Source organism: Manis pentadactyla, chromosome 5 (genome assembly GCF_030020395.1).
Source record: "Manis pentadactyla isolate mManPen7 chromosome 5, mManPen7.hap1, whole genome shotgun sequence".
Lineage (NCBI taxonomy): Eukaryota > Metazoa > Chordata > Mammalia > Pholidota > Manidae > Manis > Manis pentadactyla.
Window position 1 is genome coordinate 132,775,970 of NC_080023.1, and position 18,293 is coordinate 132,794,262.

The 18,293-nt window shown below is 40.3% G+C and overlaps 1 protein-coding gene across 1 annotated transcript in view; it reads right to left on the minus strand.

Annotated features, from left to right (window-relative positions):
* SLC24A3 (solute carrier family 24 member 3) overlaps positions 1 to 18,293 on the minus strand; it is a 464,546-nt gene that overhangs the window by 280,386 nt on the left and 165,867 nt on the right. The gene's annotated exons all lie outside the window — the stretch shown is intronic.

Consider the following 18,293-nt stretch of genomic DNA (forward strand, 5'->3'; position numbering starts at 1 on the left):
TCTCACATGTAAGTACAAGGATACTCATGGTGGGTGGAATTTCAAAGAAAATGGAATCTTGCAGATGAGGCATGATTTGGCACCAGTATTCAAATTCTCTCCTCTCTCTCTCTCTCTCTCTCACACACACACACACACACACACATATCATATATACTTAAGAACACTAGATATTCTGTCAAAATACTGAATATAATGGGTTAGGCCACCCAAATATTATTGAAGGCCATTAAGCCTCTCAGATTGAATTCTAAGGGTTTTCCAAAGCAATCAAATAAAGAAGGAAGTGCAGGCACAAGATTTCAGCAAGTTCTATAAGGCAGTCCAAAACCAGATTTTCAGAGGTTCCTTTTTGAAATTTCATTTGCCAACAACATATTTATTAATACAATCCTTCAGCAAAGGAAATGTTCATTGTACAAACATGAATGTATTTCCAAATCCATACATTAAAACTGTTTTGTTATTTCACCTGAAGTTCCCTCTACCAAAAGAAAAAAAAGCACCTTAATTTTATACTGTCCAGTGTAAACAGCCTTTTTGTCAGGCAGCTGCACATTTGGTAATATTCCTTAGTTGAAATAAAATTTTAATTTCTCAAATACTCCAAGGATTGAGATTTTGTTTTAAACCAATGCTGATGTAAAATGTGCTACTAGGAATCAGGTTATTTATGTCAGGATGATTCTTGATGAAAATGTAGAGAGAACACCAATCATGGAACATTTCAGCTGAAATTATGCTTCCACCATTGTGATCAAACCCAAATTGCCACTCTGCCTTTTATGATTCAGTTGTGCTTCCCAACACATGGCCAGGGTACCAATGACATTTGGGTTATGTGTTTATGGCCTGCCTCAAAGTGAAAAGCAACTGGAGGCAGCTAGGATGCCACTGACTGAAGGCTCACCAAAATTCTTTTTCTTTGAACATGATCCTCTTTTCCTAGCTGTTAAGTTGTACTTTACAGAAGGAGTAGAAAGATGTACTGGAGACTGATGGTTGAGTGGTACTGGGGGGCCCTGGGTTTCTTGAAGAGCCTGATGAAGAAGCACTAAAGTGGGTGGCCCCAAGGCTTGATTTCAGTCACACCCATAACTACTCCTGTAGCAGACCCCCTGATTCTGGAGACGATGGCCAGAGAGGGCCTCCTTGTGACATAGTGACCATGGACTATGGAGAAATACACTAGACCTTGGAAGTAATACATGCGGTGGTGGGGCAAAGGTGATTTCTGACTTTCAGTGAGAGCCATGCCCAGAAAGAGCTCCCCATACAGCTAGAGGACAACCTTGGACACTGGCTAGCAATCACTGGGGACGGACCCTTTGGGGGTCTGCTTCTCTGGCCTAAGCACCCTGAGGGATGATGTGGAAAGAAACTGGTTAGGCTCTTAAAAATAAAACCATCTCACCCCTAGTAGGTTTGACAGAAACCAGGAGTCCAGGAGTGTCTTGCTTTGAAGTCAGGTGAAAGAATCCCATGTCCTTTTTTGTTGGGGGAGTCCTGCCCTTCTTTCACCTTGGCGATGCTCTTGTGAGGAGCCACATGCACTGCAAGATGACTGGCTTGCTCCTGGAACAGACCACACCCGACTGGTCCACAGGGGCATTCCACCTGACCCCCGGGCTGCATCAGCACCATGCTGAAATACATCAAAGCCTGCATGGAACTGGATTAAAACTCATGCAAAGTCCTCATCTTGGGCTGATGCAAATTAACAGATGCACAAGGAGGAGGCCAAAGGAAGTGCAGGGGAAAACTAGAATCCCCTTTAGGCTCTTGTTTCCCGGAAATGCCTGTTAGAGGTCAACTGATGAAGTACCTTGTACTCATGGCTCTGGGTGATCATTTACTTTCCCACTTTTACCAAAAGCACCATGGCAAGTGGATAAGGGCATTTGTGTGTACCCACAGTGTGTCTTAAGAACCTACAGACTGCCACGACTAGAAAGGCCACTGGCTTATCTAGCCCAGTATTTCATTGTCTGAATATAAGCTCACAAAAATTTACACAAAGAACTGTGGCCTGTTTTGTTAACTAATACATCCTCAGCTCCCAGATGAATACCTGACATGTATGCTAGACACTGAAGAATATTTGCTGAATAGAACTGAGTTCTGAAAGAGGGGCTGAGGAAACCCTGGTGGTAGGCCCAGAACCTGTCCTTGGCAGTAAAGCAGAAGGAACACACAGGGGGCAGGCAGACAGCCACTGTGTTGACCCTTTTGTCCTTGTCAAGCTCTGGGATCCTAATCAAGCTACACACTTGCCCTGAACCCCAGTTTTCTCCTCTGTTGAATGAGAAGAGCTGGCCCAGCAATGTTTCCCAACAATGCAGCACTGAGCCCAAAGCCCAGCAGTGGTGCTTCTGGGCAGGAGGCACACAGGAACCCTGCCCTCATCTTTGCCTGTTTTATTCTCAGAGTTCCCTTCATTTTTCGTTTGACTACAGGATTCCACTGCTAACAATGAAAGAGAGTAAAAACCACTTGACTCTTTTGCCCCTAAAGGCCCTGCCACCTGGCCATATTTATAATTCCTCACATCTGGCAACACTGGCATCTCGTGATTCCCAGAGTACCCCAAAGTTGTCCACTCCCCAGGACCAGCCCACATGCTATTCCTCCATTCAGAATGCCCATCCATGGCCACCATGGCTACAGTAGATTAACTCCTACTTATAGATCACTTCTTCAGGAATTCTCCCCTCACTGCTACCCACCCCTGGAAGGCTATTCTCAGATGAATCTGAGTCCTCATTATTTGTTCTCACAGCACTCTGTCCAAATTATTAATATGACTTGCCATAGTTAAAATTAAATAAATCAATGTGACCACTGGTCTTATCTTGCTAGATGATCATTTCCATAAGGATGAGGAGAGAGACAGGGCTGAATTCATATGTCTTACTCAATGACTTCTTGACAAATGAATGAATGAATGAGTGAATGAATGACAAATTTAACAGGCATTAAGATGTTGCATAAGAGCTGCATAAGATGTTGTGGCCCAGTTAATTACTGTGGAGTTACCATCCCACATACCTTAAGACAGACAAGCCAGGGCCAGGGTTACAATTCTCACAGAAAGGTAAAGAAAAAACACTGGCCTTTCCCTGGGCCCCTGGCTCATTATCTGTCCTATGTTATGTCTCAAAGTGATGAGCTGGTGGGCCCTCAGTAATAGCTCAAATTATCCAGGGGTGCATATTCCAGACCTGGCTGTCTAATATGGGAGCCAGTATTAAAGGTGGTTATTCAAATTTACAGTGATTAAAATAGCCACATGTGGCTTGTGAATACTGTCCGGGACAGTGCAGATATAGACCAGTTCCACCATGGCAGAAAGTTCTTTTGTACAGCACAGATTTAGCACCTGCTAAGCTCAATGCATGCCATATTTCTGGGTCATCCTGGACCACATTGTTCCCTTTCTGGGCTTTGCCTTCCTTCTTAACATCATAACCAGAACTCACTAAAGCTCACTGTTCATCTTTTCTGCAAGGACAGAAGTGAGATTTTAAAAGCTTTCATCTGTCAAAGAAACTAACTTCTCTGATCCTTTCCTTCCACACAATAGATTTAAAATAGTCTGTTTGTTTTCATTATTTTCACCTTGTTTGCTGGCAACAACTTTTTAGTGGTGGCCCCTTCGATATCCTCCTTGTGTCACTGACTGTCACTGTACCCCTCTTGAGGGTCTGGCCTCTTCCATGCACCTGACTCTGCGGTGTCTGGGCTGAGTCCTTGGTTTGTTGGTTTCTCATTATTTTTGTCTTTTGTTCATTTGTTTCTGAAGAAAACTTTACATTGTTGACTAATGGATCCAATATCTGCATTCATCTCTCACTTTTCATATAATGGTCAGGAAAACAGCTGGAGAGAAAAGCTAAGCAAATCCGCTTTCCTGAAATGGACTCTCTTCATTTTCTGGCTTATGCCTACTGAGATCATCATGGATTTGATTATTCTGTGATCATTTCCTCCAAGGCTTCTGTCTAATCTTTAGATTAGAGCTTTAGAGCTGGAATTCTTTCTTCCCTCTTTCATAACATTACATTAAAAAGGGATTTCAGCCTTAGTTGATGCTGCCCTTCCTGATGTTTATAAATGGTTCCCCTGTAGACCCCGGACCTTCATTTGGGTTCACTCAGAAGCTGACACTGAGACAGAATCAAAGACAGGTAATGCTTTGGGGAGATGAGTACAGGGAATGCCAGCAGGGGACAGGAGAATGACACAGGGAAGTGATGACAATCAATAGCAGGTGTGTTATAAAACCAGGTACCATTGTGGAAATCCTAGGAGACAAAATCCACACTGCCACCACAGCCGAAGGGAACATGGGCAGAGGCTGAGAAAACCTAGGTGCATCTGAGGCAGGGAGGCTGCAGTACTTACACACCAGTTCCCACAGTCATTAGTTGACTCCTGGACAATGGCATTATTTACCCACACTTCCAGCTTCCCTTTAGACTAGTGTCCAGACTTCTAGATGAGCATTGTGGTTCCCCAGCCAAAGAAACCCTTCAGATAAAGTGCAGGTGCTGACAGTAGGAACTTGGGCACCTACGCCATTACCTGCAGTGTGAGGCTGAGTGGCTCTGGGCAGGGTCCTGCCAACAGCTGTTGCACCCAAAAACAGGTCCTAACCAATCTCTACTGGGAAATCCTTTGGGACAAGTTATTTAACCTTTCCATTCCTCAGTATTTCATCAGCCCAAGGGAAATAGGGTCCAAAGTTGATGATCCCTAAGGATCCTTGAGCTTCTGTAGATTCTTTGAGGCTGTGAACCCTTTCCAATAGATATCTGAGTGGATGCCTATTATAAACTGAATGTTTGTGTACTCCCCTACTCCCAAATTCTTATGTTGAAATTCTGACCCCCAGTGTGATGGATGAGGAGGTGGGGCCTTCAGGAGGTCATGAGTGTGAAGCCCTCCTGAATGGGATCAGTGCCTTATGAAAGAAGCCCCAGAGAGCTCTCTCACTTTGATTCCACCCTGTGAGGACACCTCAGGAAGAGGGTCCTCACCAGAACCTAACCAGCTGCATGCTGGTCTGGGATGTCCAGTCTCCAGAACTGTGGGAAATAAATGTTTATTAAGCCACTCAGTTGATGGTATTTTTGTTATAGCAGCCCAAGCCGACTAAAACAGGGCCCCACATCACCCCCAAGCCTGGCAGTGGACATCAGATGCTGTAAGTGCCCTACTCCTTCACAGGTGCCTTGGTCATGTCAGGGAAGTTTGCTACATGGACAGTTCTCATGCTCCATGAGTCCCCTGGGGGAAGACTGAGTCTCAGGTCTTCACCAACAGCACACCCCGCCACCTCTGTGAACTTGTTCTTCAGCCACTTCCCAACCTTAGGGTTCTTCCAGACATTGTAGTTACTGTCTCCTGGGTCCCTTGGCCACCTCAGGAACAGCAGTTGGGACACTGTTCTGTGGGACTGCAGTGCCCGGCCCAATCTGCATGTTTCTCACTGACCACCTCCCACACTCCCACCACAGCCGAAGGGAACATGGGTGGAGGCTGAGAAAACGCAGGCACAGAGATGGAACCATTTGCCCCAAATCAAGCTTCTAGCCAAGACTGAGTAACGGGGGCTATATTTACCTGCTTACCTGAAACAACAAGAAAAATGGGGAAAATACATGAAATAACTGTTTTTAAGACAATAGGCATCAGTGCAAAGATGCCTAGGAAAAAACTAGTGCAAAGAACCCTAGGAAAGTCCCAGCTTGCTGCCTTGACAGAGTCCCAGGCTGCACAACACAGGGAAGGAGAATGCAGGGGGAGGCCACAGACTCCTTGAATGGCATAGATGGAGCTGGGAAGACCACAGCTGCCAGAGTTCTCAGGACAGGGGACAGGGAGGAGACAGGTGCCCAGAGTGAGAACCCTGGAGAGCTGCAGAGGGCTTCCTCACTCAGGACTGGGAATGGTGCCTGCTCCCACCATCAAGCCTGGAGAAGCTCAGGATTCATGGGGCAGTGGGTGGACACACAGTAGGGTCTCCCTGCAGCAGTGAGAAATAATTATCCTACTGAACACTTATGTAATTTCATCAAGCAAATCAAAAAAAGCAAGATCCAAAAGGATCAAACTGTTTCTAAATAACTGAATCCTGAACAAAAATACCCAGCACCTAGCAAGGTAAAATTCACAATGTCTGGATAGCTGGTCAAAGATGACCAGCCATGAAAAGGACCAGGAAAAAAGATCAAGCATAGTAGTCAAATAATAAGAAGATAAGGCAATTAGTCAAAATCAGCACACACAGATGTAGGAACTAGCAAACAGGAAAGTTAAAACAGTTGTTATAACTGCATTCCATAGTTCAAAAGCTATGCAGAGACAAGGGAGGCATTAATAAGACTCAAGCTGAGCTTCTCTAGATGAAAACTACAATGTCTAAGGTGTAAATACACTGGACAGGATCAATGGCAGATTGCACATTTCAGAAGAAAGGATTAGTGACCTTGAAGATATACTAGTAAAAACTATCCAAAATAAAACAGCACATGAAGATATTTCAACACCCCTCTCTCAATAATTAGTATAATAAGTAAACGGCAAGTCAGGAGACAGTAGACTTAATCTTGTCAGCCAACTTGACCTAACTAACATTTGAGAAATACTCTACCCAACGCAGCAGAAACCATGTTCTTTGCAGTGCACATGAAACATTTATCCAAATAAATCATATCCTGGGCCATAAAACTAGGCTCAATTAATTTAAAAGGAATCAAATCATACAAAGTTTGTTCCCTGTTCACAATGGAATTAAATTAGAAATCAATCAGAGAAAGATATTTGAAAAATCTCCCAAATATCTGGTGACAAATAATACATTTCTAAATAATCCCTATGTCAAAGAATGCTAGGAGAAGTTAGAAAGCGCTGTGAACTGAATGAAAACAAAAACACCATACCAAGGTTTGTGGGATGCCACCATGTAAGGGAAAATCTACAGCACTATAGATATAATGAAAAAGAAGAACAGTCTCAAATAAATGACTTCAGCTTCTACCTTAAAAAATACAAGAAAAGAGCAATCTCCATACTGGTTTCCATAGTGGCTACACCATCTTACATCCTGTGAGCAGTGTACAAGAGTTCTCTTTTTTGACACTGTATTAACACTTATCTTTTGTTTGATGTTTTCATTTTTTCAAATTGTAGCCTTCCAAACAAGTATGGGGTGCTATCTCATTGTGGTTTCATTTGCATTTTTCTGATGATAGTCGTATTAAGCACCTTTTCATATACTTGTTGGCCATTTGTATGTCTTCTTTGGAGAAATTTTTATTCTTTTAATCAGGTTATTTATGGGTTTTTTTTGTTTTGTTTTGGGGAGTTTGTTTTGTTTTGCTATGAGTTGTAAGAGATCCCTCTATATTTTGGAATCAACTGTATTGCAGATACATAGTTAGCAAATATTTTCTCCCATTCCACAGACTGCCTTTACATTTATTGACTGTTTTCTGCACAGAAGCATTTTACTTTGTTGTAATCTCCAAAGAGAACTACCACATGATCCAGTAAGCCCACTTCTGGGTATATATCCAAAGGGATTGAAATCAGGATCTCAAAGATATATCTGTACTCCCATATTCATTTGCAACATTATTCACAAAAGCCAAGACAAGGAGGCAACCTAACTACCTGTTGGCAGATGAACGGATAAAGAAATGGGGCATAGACATACAATGGAATATTACTCATCCTTAACAAAGAAGGAAATCCTGCCATTTGAGACAACTTGAATGAACCTAGAGGACATTATGTGAAGTGAAGTAAGCCAAATACAGAAGAACACATTCTATGTGATACCAGTTATATGAGGTCTCTCAAATAGTCAAACTCACAGAAGCAGACAGTAGAATGATGGTTGCCAGGGACTATGAGAAGGAGGAAATAGGGAGTTGTTAGTCAAAGGGTACAAAGTTTCAGTTATGATGAATGAGTCCTGGAGATACAGCAAACAGTCTGTAATTAACAATACTGAAATGTATACTTAAAAATTTTCTAAGAGGGTAAATTTTACATTAAGTGTTCTTACCACACAATAATAATAAGAAAGAAAGAAAGAAAGAAAGAAGGCAAGAGGGAACTTTTGGAGGTGAAGGATGTGTTTACAGCATAGATCGTGGTGATAGTTTCTTGAACATGTACTTATCCAAATTCATCAAGTTGTATATATTCAACTTTTTGTATGCCAACCATACCTTAACAAAGTGGTTCAAAGAAAGGAGCAAATTAAGTCCAAAGTAAGCAGAAGGTAGAAAATAATAAAGATCAGAGTGGGAATTCATGAAATAGAAAACAAACAAACAAACAAAAAAGCAATAGAGACAATCAGTGAAAAAATAGTTGGTTCTAGCTATTATCAAAATAACCAATATAATTGATAACCCCCTATTTACATAGATCAGGAATGAGAGATGTGACATCAATACGGACACACAGACACAACACACACACACACACACACACACACACACACACACACACACACACACCACAATGTAAATATTATGAAAAACTTTATGTAATAAATTTGGCAATTTTGATGAAATCAACACATTCTTTGACAAACACAAACTAAGGTTTGTTCAAGAAGAAATAGCTAATTTTGAATAGCTAACTATTAAAGAAATTGAATTTAGAGTTAAAACCTTAACATAAATAAAACTCTAGGCTGAGATGGCTTCACTGGTAAGTTTATCAACTACTTAAGAAAGTAAAATACTAATCCTACACAAACTCTTTCAGCTCCCACATAACTTATTTTATGAGGCCAGTATTATTCTATTACCTACCAAAACCAGACATAGACATTACAAGAAAGGAGAAGTATAGACTAATATCCTTCATGAATATAAGTGCAAAATTACAAATAAAATTTTAGCAAATTGAACCCAACAATATGTGAAAAGGACAACAAATCATGACTAAGTGAGATTCATCCCAGGAATCAAGGTTGCTTTGACATTAAAAATCAATTGATGGAATTCTTCATATTAACAAACTAAAAATGAAACCATATAATCATCTCAATAGATACATAAAAAGCATTTGACAAAATTCAATATCCATTCTTGATAAAAACTCTTAGCAAACTAGGAATACAGGAGAAATTCCTCACTTGATAAAGGATATCTAGAAAAGCCTACAACTTATATCATACTAAATGGTGAAAGACTGAATGCTTTTCCTCTAAGAAGGAATAAGACAAAGATGTCTACTCTCTCCACTTCTGTTCAAAATTACAGAAGTTCTAGTCAGTGTAATACAGCAAGAAAAAGAAATAAAAGGCAATAGGATTGGAAAGAAAGAATAAGAACTCCAACTGTATTTATTTGCAGATAATGTGATCCTGTATGTAGAAAGTCTAATGTGCTATACAAAAAGCTACTAGAACTAATACATGAGTTTAGCAGGTTGCAGAATACAAGATCAGTATGCAAAAATTTATTGTATTTTAAAGTAGTAGCAATGAACAATAAAAACTTGACATTAAAACAAAATACCAAAAATGTAAAAGTTCAAAAAGCAGTACCATGGCATCAAAAATACCATAAATCTGGGATAAATCTGTCAAAAGATGTGCAAGATCTAAGCACTGAAAATTACAAAATATTGTGAGAGAAATGCAATACCTAAATAAATGGAGAGCTATACCATGTTCCTGTGTTGAAAGACTCATTATTGTTAATATGTGAATTTTCTCCACTTTGATCTGTATATTCAATACAAACCCAATCAAAATCCCAACAAGTTCTTTTAAAGAAAAAAAAAGTTAAGAAATTTTAAAGTTCAATTAAGTAATGAAGGCATATCAGTTGGGAGTCTCAGAAATTGAATCATAAGCCGAAAGGAAATGATTGCCCATGGGAGAAAAGAGAAGGTTCCAATTCTTGAATGAAGTAGAAATAAAAATTTTAAGAGAAAGAGGCCAGGAGAGAAGAAAGAAATATAAAACTCTTGTAACTCAATAAGGTAGGTTACATTCTTCTTAAGCAGTGTTTTAAGGGAATGGTGTTGATTCCCTCTGTAGGAGAATCTCCCTTGCTCAGGATGAGAAAGAATGAGCCAGATTTCTCACTTCCTATTAGCATCTCACTTCCTACTGGAAACTTAATTCCTGTTGCTTGAGAGCCAAACTTTTGATGTCATACTCCTCCTTCTCCAAGTTATCAAGAACTAAAAGCCCTCTGGCATCACAAAGATAATTCCAAATGATGTTCTTTCTTCAAAGCTTCCAACGTATGATACAGATGCAAAGAGCCTCACTGTTTTCTCCAGCCTCAAACTTTAAGTCTTCACCTTGTTCCGCTTATCAGTTTAATCACCATTTTTTTTAAAGCATAGTATTCCCCTTTATAACCACTCACATTTTGAAAAAGGCTACTATTTTCAAGGTAAAATGAAATGAGATAAGGAAAAAAACTCCCTTCTTTTGAAGATAATAAATGTCTGTTGTCAAATACGTTTTTTGGCATTTTGTTTCCATCTGAAGTTTGAAAACATGGCTAAACTCCTGGGCTTAGGTGTAGCTCTTTCCAACTGCTATGGTTTCCAACTAGTGTGTTATCTTGATTGGAGCGCTGAGCTTCAATATATGCATCTCAAATGATTATTTCTACCTTGGCAATCACCTAATTGGCTACGATGAAAAACAAATCATTTGTATTTTAAGGGGAGGAAATCATATGGCTTGAGGAAGACATTTTGCTGTAACTCCAGGGAGAGAAAATCCCATGGCAAAATACCTCTAAAACCAAAATCAGTCAAAGGGAGAAATAAAGTTTAAAACCCGTTTATTGCTTTCAAGCTGCAGTCCAGGACTGTTTCTTTCTCCTGCTCCCACAAAAGCCAGCGAGCACTCCCCCTAACCTCTCAGGTTTGGATAAGCCCTTGGTTGCCCAGGTAATTACCCATTGATACGGAAATTAACTTCTATCCACCCATGAGGAATGCCTGTTGATATGCAGATTCACTAAAGCCATACTTCTCTCCACCGCTGAGGACTAAAGCCCCGCGAGATATTCTTGGAAATATTACAATTTTACCCATATTGCCAATGAGAAAAAGATAATGTATGATTTAAGAGTTCCAAATCTGTAGGTTAAAAATATGCAAGACACGGAATGAGGGAAAATTTGAAAAGGGAGCAGAATGTGCTTACATTGAAACTGACTTGGGTTGAAATGAACACATATATACAAACACATATCAAATTGTCTGATGCATGCTTGTGTGTTTGCTACCTCGAATATTTAGTGATGTTAATGATTACTTTATCATTTACCCTTCAGGCCAACTTCTCTTTTAAATTCAGTCCTACCCATACTAAAACAGGCTATGTGCATATATCTGGAAGCAGAACTCTTTTCTCTTGACTGGGATGAAAATGCAAAAGAACATCCATATGCAAGGTTGGCAAATGGAGGTGATAGACTCTGTAATGCACACCCCGGGCAAGTTTTTCTCTGGCACTAATTATAATGATTTGACATGACTGAATATTTTTTAGACACCATAGGATCCTGGCAAACGAAAGTGTCAGTGAAAATTATACTCTTTCAGTTTAAGCCTTCCTAAAATGCCAAGGAAGTAATTTGATCTGTGCTATGAGCAGTCTTTAAAGAGGGGACTGATCCTGATCATGTTTTTTTTCAACCAAAAGGTTAGAAAATACATGGTTGTTATTTATTTCCTTTAAATCATTGCATGTTCTAGATCTCTGTCCACAAATACATGTGGCTACTGTTAGGCTGGAGAAAGGAAAAACAAGGACATGCAAACAGAACAGAGAGATGCCATAGGGGGAGAACAGACCAGACCCCAACGTCCGTGCCATATATGGAAAGGGGACAGCTCTCCCTGAATTCCATCCTGATGTGCCAACTGGGACCCGGATGTCAGCCTCCTCCCTCTTGGAAGGAAAAAAGTTTCTAGTTGACTATTATGTCACCTTTAGCCAATCATATCTCTCCACACCCCCTAAGATAGCTTGCCCACTCCTTCCCCTCCTAATCCCTTATAAGCGCCCCACCTCCCTAACTGGGCGTGACTTCTCCTGCTTGTAGTACCCAGGCTGCGAGAACATCACCTGGGGGTATTTAAATAAAGTACCTGGCCCTTTGTTGCCTCTCTTTGCCTGCTTATTCCAGCTAGAATTTATCTTTACAGATGGTGCTGAAACCCGGGAGGAATGTGAGCGTGAGGCCCCAACCAGCCACTGGCGGCCCCGCCCCCTCCTTCCCGACCCGGGACCTCAGCCTGCTCTCCGCTGCGTAGATTATTTTCTGGTGAGTCCCTCAGTTTCCCCCAGTCTGCTTCCCTTCCTAACTCCGTTTCACCTGGTCCGTCCGAAATCGTAGCTACATCCAGGTCTGGGCATTCAGCCCATCTGTTGCGAGTATCCGGGATACTCGCCCCTGGCCCTGCAGTGGGGGAGACGTCCCTCATCCAGGCTCCCAGGCCGTCTCCCCTGACTTGGTGCACTTGGGACGCTGGGTGCTCCTCTCAGCGGGATGTTTTTTGGGAAGTGGTCGCAGACGTGAGGAACCAGCCCATGAAAGCAGAGGCCCAGACCCCGCTGCGGTGTCTCATTTCTAATCTGGCTACTCTGTTTGTCCCGGGAAATTCGCAAACAGAAGTTAGTCTTCCTTTGCTCTGAGGCCGGGCCTCAGTATCCCTTGGACAACCAATCTCGCTGGCCCCCTGAGGGAACTTTTGATTTTAGCCTCCTCACCAACTTAACTAATTATTGCCACCGGAGCGGAAAGTAGAATGAAATCCCATATGTGCAGGCTTTTTGGACTTTGCACTCCTGTCAAAACCTTTATGTTAAGTGTTCTATAACTCAAGTTCTCCTGGCCCGATCTCCAGTTAAAGACTGTCAGCCTCTTACTCTGCTCAGTCCTTCCTTTTCAGATCCGCCAGAAAACCTCAGTCGCCCACCTCCCTCAGCTCGCAATCCCCTCCCCCTCTCTCCACCACCATCTCTAAGTCCTTTGTCTTCCCACGTGTCGCCTCCATCTTAAAGTCCTGCATTCTCAACCATGCCGTTGTCCTGCTCTCCTCTTCTGGTGGCTGCACCACCCCCTCCCCCTCTCCTTCCACCCTCACCGCCCTCTTCCCCCACCAGAACACGCCCCTCCCACCCTCTAGTTCCAGAAGCCACAGACAAGAAGCTGAGAAGAGAGACAGCAATTGGATATCAGTGACTCAAGTCTTTGTATCGGTTTGTCTATCTGTGTATATGTTTTTATGAAAAAGTGTTGCTGACTGTAGTCGTTGTATCTCAGTTTGTACGTTTGTGTGTATAAGTGTATAAATGAAAAATGTTTTATTTAAAAACAAGCGCTTGTGAAGATTGAGCATTCTAGAACTTCCAGATAATCTAGTCATGAAAGCTAATTTGAGTTTGGCTGAGGCGGGCATGTACTTGTTGTTATCAGCTTCCTAAGTTTACCTAAGTTCATTTAAGTCAATGTTATCTACTAAATCTTTTAAGACTTTGATAACAACTATGCAACCTTCTTTATTTGCCTTTGAAGTACTTTGTTGTCATTCTAGTTAATTAGATAAGTATTGCTTCATAGTAACCTATAATCCTATTTAAGCAAGTGTCTTAAAACTTTTAACAACTTCCCAAAATCAAATTCAAAAAAGTGCTTTTACCTCTAGTTAACTCTGATATTTTCCAGAGGGCCCCTGGAACATGTCAGAGAAATTTTTTCTCATTGGAGAAAGTATTTGGCTAATTTAGCTTATTTATCTCATATATAATTACCTGCTTAATTACCTAAGAAGCACTGTCAAAAAGAATGATGCTAAACTGTTACTGAATGTTTTTTTTGTTACAGAAATATCAGAATTTCCTTATGTCAACTGTCTTACAGTAAGCTCTCATCAGATCTTTAACCATGGTCATGTGTAAGTCTTTTATTATTTACAGTCACTGTTTTATTACTCTTAAGCTAGTAAAGAACCAGATTTCAGCAGAACAGGTATTAGTTACATAAGACTAAGTAAGCTAAAGAAGATGATTTTGTGGCTTTTTGTTTCAAATGTTGCTGATAAAGTGTTTTAAGCTTTTTCTCTTAAGCTGACAACAGTTTAGTAAATGACTGCCTTTATAAACAGAATTGAAACTTTATTTTTCTCTCTACCTGATCCCTCCAGAATTTAAAAACTCTCAGTAACTATTTTTATATTTCATGGCAGTATGTTTATTTGCATAAGTTCAATAAGAATCTGCTTTCCTTGTAAGAGGACCAATTAAAAACACTGGTTATACTACCAAGGCTTTGACTGGAATGTCATACCTGAGAGACACGTGCATAAGCTCAGATATGAACAGACAGCTTTAAGGAACTAAGATTGACTTTATGGAGCCAATAAAGCCCCTTAAAAAAACTGGCCTGGTACCTTGTTACAGAGTTCCCAGCAGCCTTACCAGGTGAGTAAGGAAGGTCCCTTCCTGGCAGGTGCAGGAACCTCAAGAGAGGAATTCACCCAAATCTACAGGTACTGCAGGCACAACCTGATGGCAAGTCTGGCTTGGCTTTCTGGCCTCAAGAGGCCCTTAAAAGTCCAATCTGAAATTCCTTACAAAAAGTTCCAGCAAAGCATATTTAAAAGAGCCCATGTAATCAATTGCTCTTCTTGCTGCACTTATGCAATAATCAAGCCAACTGTTAATTATTTTCTTAATCTAACTACTTCTAATAAAAATAAGGGTGATTTTAGAGAAAAGTATTGTTTCAATAATGCAGTCTTATCTATACTAAATCCTAATACTAGTCATTGAAATATAAACTCGATCCAGAATTCCAGTCCTTCATAACAGCCTGGCTAATGCCCTTACTGGGCACCTTAATAACAGTTTGTAGTTTACTCTTAGTTGCCCCTTGTGTCCTCAGGTTCCTCCAACAGCAGCTAACCCAGATGACCCGAGTCACCACCAACCATATGTTACTTCACCGTTACGCACCTCTTCCCACTGAACCCCCTCCTTCGGCCTAATACCAGCCTCAAACCCCCACGCCACCCCTTGTCAGCCGGAAGTAGCCAGATTGAGTGGTCGCCCATTATGACCAAAAGGCTGGAATGTTAGGCTGGAGAAAGGAAAAACAAGGACATGCAAACAGAACAGAGAGATGCCATAGGGGGAGAACAGACCAGACCCCAACGTCCGTGCCGTATATGGAAAGGGGACAGCTCTCCCTGAATTCCATCCTGATGTGCCAACTGGGACCTGGATGTCAGCCTCCTCCCTCTTGGAAGGAAAAAAGGTTCTAGTTGACTATTATGTCACCTTTAGCCAATCATACCTCTCAACACCCCCCTAAGATAGCTTGCCCACTCCTCCCCCTCCTAATCCCTTATAAGTGCCCCACCTCCCTAACTGGGCGTGACTTCTCCTGCTTGTAGTACCCAGGCTGCGAGAACATCACCCGGGGGTATTTAAATAAAGTACCTGGCCCTTTGTTGCCTCTCTTTGCCTGCTTATTCCAGCTAGAATTTATCTTATAGCTACTAGTTTGAATTGAGACATGCTGTAAGAATAAAACACACACTAGATTTTGAAGACTTAGTATACAAAAAGAGAATATAAATATCCCCTTGATAATTTTATACTGATTACATGTTGAAATGATACCATTTCAACAATAAAAGGGGTTAAATAAAATATATTATTAAGTTGATTTCATCTATTTCTTTTTACTTTATTTAATATAACTATGAGAAAACTTAAAAGTACATGTCATGCATTATAGATATATTAGTGCCATTCTAGGCAGCAAAGATTAATAAATCCTGTGGACTCACTGCTTGGTCTATCTTAAGAGTATATAAATTTGAAAAGCAACAAAAAAAGCAGACTGCTCTTGAGTCAACCCCTAAACACATAAAGTTTATTCTTCTGGGAGCACCAGGATATGGGTAATTTCCTCTTCCAGAACAGTAAATGATCATCTTCAAGGGCCATTGTGCAACTTCTACAGGGACAACTGATTCCTTGTGATCATTTTAATGTCATGCTACAACCAAAATGTCATTTTCATTATTAAACAAGCAAAGCACCTGTAGGGCCGGGAGGAGGACTCTCTCCATTGGCTGAAGAAAAATGTTTCCAAATCTGTCCCAAATCACCTTCTCTGGTCTCTGCTGCCTGCCCCATTCTAATAGTTCTTCCACATCTTTAGACTTCACAAATACATCACAGTCTTTCACAGCTCCATGATTTTTCACATGCTAACTCCCTTCCTGTAATGCTCTGACTCCCTTTCTCTGCCTGTAAAATCCCTACTTATACTTTAAAACCCAATAGATGCCTCTTCCTTTGTGAAACCTTCTTGCTCTGCTCCACAGTGCTCCAACATTCTTAACATTAAATTACTAGAGCGCAGCTAGGCGTCACTGTAATTATTTGATTACTTCTCTGTCTTCTCTCCATTCATTTGAATCTCTCCATGTGCCTACAACACTGTCAGGCCAACACAACAGTGTGCTGGTGTGTTTGTGTGTGTGCACATGTAAACATTTGCAAACACACACACAGAAGAGAGAAAAATCTACAAACCTAATATAGTTATACACCAAAATGATAGGAGTAGTCAATTCTGGTGGTGAGACTACTGATGATAGTTTTTTTATTGTGGTGAAATGCATATAACGGAAAATGTATCATCCTCACCATTTGCAAATGTACAATTCAGCAGTGTTAAGTTTATTCACACTATGGTGTAACAAATCTCCAGAACTTTTTCACCTTGCTAAACTGAAACTGTTCCCATTATACAACTCTCTCACAGACCCTGGCAACCACCATTCTATTTTCTGTTTCTATGAGTTTGATTATTCTAGAAACTTCATATAAGTAAAATTATATAGTATTTGTCTTTTTATTACTGGTTTATTCACTTTGCATAATGTCCTCAAAATTCATCCTTGTTGTAGTATGTTTCAGAATTTCCTTCCTTTTTAAGGCTGAAAAATATTCTGCTAGATGTATAGACCACATTTTGTTTATTCATTCATTTGGTTTTGGACATTTAGGTTCCTTCTACCTTTTGGCTCTTGTGAATACTGCTTCTATGAATGTGGATGTACATGTCTCTTTGGCAGCATGTTTTCAATTCTTCTGAATATATACGTAGAAGTGGGATTGCTGGATTATACAGTAGTTCTATTTTTAATTTTTTGAGGAACCACCATACTGTTTTTCATAGTAGCCGAACCATTTTATATTCCCACCAACAGTGCACAATGGTTCCAATTTCTCCATATCCTCACCAGCACTTATGTTCTTTTTTTTTTTTAAATAGCAGCCATCCTGATGGTTATGAGATGGTATCTCATAGTGGCTTTGATTTGCATTTCCCTACTGACTAGAGATGTTGAGCCTCCTTTCATATGTCTGTTAGCTCTTTGTAAATCTCCTTTGGTTGCCTTTTCTTTCAGTTGATTGTGTCCTTAGTTGCACAGTTGTTTTACATTTTGATGAAATCCAGTGTATTTACTTTTACTTTTGTTGCCTGTGCTTTTGGTGCCATATCCAAAAAATCATAGCTAAATTCCAAGTTGTAAAGCTTTTACCCTATTGTTTCTTCTAAGAGTTTTATAATTTTTAGGACTTACATTTAGGTCATTGATCCATTTTGAGTTAAATTTGGATGTAGTGTAAGGTTGCATGTGGACATCCAGTTTTCCCAACACCATTTGTTGAAAAGACTGTCTTTTCCCCATTGCATGGTCTTGGCACCCTTGTCAAAATCATGTAACCATATATGCCAGGGTTTATTTCTGGTGTCTCTATTCTATTCTTGTCTTTGCACCAGTACCACATTGTTTTGATTACTGTAGCTCTGTAATAAGTTTTGAAATTAGGGAAGTGTGAGCTCTCTTTGTTTTTATGTTTCAATTTTTTTGGGGGGAGCATCTATTCAGGGTCCTTTGAAATTCCATATGACTTTTAGGATGGATTTTTCTATTTCTGCAAAAAAAATACTATTAGGATTTTGATAGGAATTACATTAAACCTGTAGATTACTTTGGGTTGTATTGATATCTTGACAATATTAAGCTTTGTAATTCATTAGTATGGGATGTCTTTCCATTTATTTTTATCTTTTTAAATTTCTTTCAACAATGTTTTATATTTTTCAGGGTACAAGTCTTTTGCCTCCTTGCTTAAGTGCATTCCTAATATTTCGTTCATTTTGATGCTATTGTAAATGGAATTGTTTTCTTAATTTCCT